This window comes from Tupaia chinensis, unplaced genomic scaffold (assembly GCF_000334495.1).
Source record: "Tupaia chinensis unplaced genomic scaffold, TupChi_1.0 Scaffold000328_1, whole genome shotgun sequence".
Taxonomy (NCBI): Eukaryota; Metazoa; Chordata; class Mammalia; order Scandentia; family Tupaiidae; genus Tupaia; species Tupaia belangeri.
The window spans coordinates 760,593-764,326 of NW_006159822.1; positions in this window are offsets into that span (position 1 = coordinate 760,593).

The window sequence follows — 3,734 nt, forward strand, 5'->3', positions numbered from 1 at the left end:
GAACCCAGATTGAAGGAAATAGAGAAATAGAAAGATAAATGACCCAAAAACTGAGATCCCAAGTTGATTCCCACTTTATGCTCATTCTTCTGCGCTACCTTCTCTAGCCCCTCACACCACTTACAGTTCTCACAATACTACAGTTAATCCAAGAGATACGGTGCCAGGAGAAGACTGGGAAGACTTGGCTTGCCATTATTCTGCCACTGACTACATGTGTGAGCTTCCCATGTTCTCCACCTGAGTACCTCAATGGTGACCCTCAAATGAGCATCCCTCCAACACATGGTAGTTCATGTGTCATGTGCTTTGGGGAGGCATTCTCTCTGCTCAGGGTTTTCATTAACACAAGAGATACCTACTTCCTAGAAAGGCACTGGGTCAGATGTGTGCTGTCCAGCTCCCATCTGCAATTCAACCTTCCGGTAAAAAAGAGGAGGGGGACAAAATAGAATGGATGATTATGACCATAAATACATGGGGACAATCTGGAAATAGGACGCATCACTTTTAGTCCCTTCTATAGTCCAGAACTCAGTTATATGGTCACCCCCCAGCAGCCAGGTGAGTCTAAAAAATGAGGATTCTGGCTGAGTGGCTGTGTGTTCAACTAAATTAAAGGTGTTCTGTTATTAAAAGTAAAGTAAGAGACTGGAAACTAGTGGAAAACTTTCTGTCACATACTATATACATATTTTGTTATATAATGAACTTTTTTCTGTGCCATAATTTTCAGAAGCATTAAACATTTGCATAGTTTTTCGCCATGCAGTTATATAAAAATTTATGGATTTCCTATGATTGACATGCATTGATTTTCATTTAATTACCAGAGGGTGTATGTGATCACCAGACAAAGATAGAGAAAAAGAGAGAGGGAGAAGATATCTTCCAACGATGTGTTGTTGCACCATAATCACTTCCTCTCTACTTCTCCATCCTGTCTGGATTTGAGGCATGCACATGAATGTACTTGGTGTATGTTTTAAACCACCAGGGCTGGGATTCAAACCATGATTGTCCATGTGGAATCTGGCTCCCTTAACCACCAGCCTATGGTACTGACGCATGGACATTTATGACACTCACTTTTTCACATTATAAATAATGCTATGAAAAATGAACGTGGTAACACAGTGGGAGGGTCCACTGTGTGGTGGCTGAAACCACAGGGAAGGCACGGGTTCAGTTTCTGGCCCAACCTGAATAGGACAAGCATGGTGGCACTATGCCTGTGGTCTAGCTAAGTCAGGCTGAGCAGGAGGGTCATAATATGGCAAAGTCAGGCCCTGCCTCCCTCTCTTCCCACACTCTCTTTATCATTAAAAAGAAGAGGAAAACACACACACATGCGCGCACGCGCACACACACACACACACACATTATTCTTTGTGTACTTCTGTTTATCTCCTTATGGTAATCTCTTTAAAGGATTTTCTGAGGCCCCTGACCCACATCTTTGACGGAGACCAAATTAGCCTGAAGAGTTATTATTCCAAGTCATCTTGGAGAAAAATAAAAATGTCAAGGTTTTGGTGTTTTCTGACTCTCCCTTCATGCCACCCTACCTAGGCCAACTCTTCTAGGCTCAGGATTGAATATCAGCAGACAGGTACTTTATAGTCACAGGTGCCATTAGTATAAACAAGGCATTATTGGATATTTTCAGAGGATTGACCTTGAAATTGTGCCCCATGCAACACCAGGCCATGTGTACGTACTATTTTTAACTCATGAACTCTATTTGCATAATGATTTACAATTTGCAAGATACTTAACTACACGCGATCTCACTGGCTGGATCTAACAATGAGTTTCTGAAACAAATCTGATACTACCACTTCCATGGCTTCAACACTTTGAAGTATCCAGCACTCCCTCAGATTAAAGTCCACATTCCTTAGCATGATTTCTAAATCTCCATGACTACCACAGAAACTAGCTTTTACAGAAAAATAATTAAATGCACAAACCCTAAAAACTTTGTGGATTGAAACAATAGCCATTTGTTTAGCTCATGACCCTCTGGATCAGCAGTTTGGTTAGGTTTGACTGGACAGTTCTTCTGCTGAGCTCAGCCAGGCTCACTTCTGTATTCATGGTCAACTGCAGGTCAGCTAGGCAACTCTTCTTCTAGGGGTAACTAATTACAGGCTAAAGTGACCAAGAAACTGGGGTGAGTGTCTTTCATCATTCAGCAGGCTACCCTGGATTCATAAAAACGTGTGGCAGTTTTCAAGAGTAGGAAGAAGGCCCCAGTGTAAGCATTTTTTAGGCCTCTTCTGCATCATTTTAACTAATTTGTCCTTGGCCAAAATAAGACCAGATTGAAGGGCTGAGAGAGGTAAACAGGTTTCTGCTCTTGATGAGAGAAATAATGTGTGGCCAATTTTATTAACCACCATGATTTTTCCTTTCTCCAGTCTCTTCTCTTTTCACCTTTACCTTTGTCTTCATACACTCTACTCCAGCCAAACAGAACCGCTTACAGCTCCGCCAGCCCGCCTGTCCCATCAGGCCTCCAGACTTACCTTGCTGCTAAGCTCCTCTCACTGTTCAGCTAGCCCTCTCCAACTCAGTCCCATGTTCCTGCCTAGATGTTCCTTCCTCCAGGAAGTCTTCCTTCTCTTACCTCCAGACAGAACAAAGTGTTCCTCCTCTGTGCTCCCTGTGTTCTTTCTTTTTAGAGGCCTTATTATGCTCTGACACATGTCTGTTTCCTGTTCATTTACTTTACAGGTGTGGGAGGCTGTGCACCAGCGAGTCTGCTGAGCCTATTTTTCATGAGTCTCTTACTACTGCCATCTTAGGCTCAGAGAGCAAACAATTACAAAGGTCACTATTGGTTCCCCTTCAAAAACCTCAGCTTCAAAACCATACTCTGATTGGCCACTCCCCATAGCAAATCGGTGAGCTTAGAATCCCTCAGATTTGCATATCCCGGCACCTCATGATTGGTCCACAAAGCAACCAATCATAACCCATCTTTTGCTATCCTTCATTCAACCAATCACAGCCCACCAATGTGTATATAAGCACGATCCCTGGCCCATAATCTCCAGACGACCCTAAAGACCCGTGACACTGTGCCGTCTCCAGACGACCCTGAGGTGCAACACCGCGCCATCTCCGGACGACCCTGATCTGAGACACCGCGCCGTCTCCGGACGACCCTGAGTTGTGACAGCGCCAAACCTGTCCTTGGGGATCTGTATTTTCCATAACAGGGAATGTCTCAAAGTCTGTTGTATGTGATCCCTGAGCTAGTTTTGTTTCTTTGTATTGGTTTTAGTTTCTCCAATTGTGATATTAGTTCCTGGTGTCCTTTTTCTAATTGAATCTGTTCTTTTAATTGTTTTATTTTATTCAAAATCTCTTCCCTAGGGTCAATATCTGGCATTAAAGGTGGTGCAGCTGCGACCGAGTTGTAGGGTGGCAGTCGCTTTTTGAAAGGAGGCCATTTTGAATCATGGTACTTGCCGACCTCTGTTTCTGAAGTTTCTTTCTCAGGTGGCCATTCTGAATTACTGTACTTACTGACTCAGTTTCTAAAATTTCTTCAGATGGCCAATTTAGATTATTGTATTTGTCAGCCTTGGCCTCTAAGATTTCATCCTCTGAACTAGATAATGACTCATTTTTCTTTGGCTCTTGTAGAACCTTAAGGTTGTTTTTCTTTTTTAGTTTTTTAGATTTGGGTTTTTTTTTTTCTCGCTTTCAGGGTTTTTAACTTC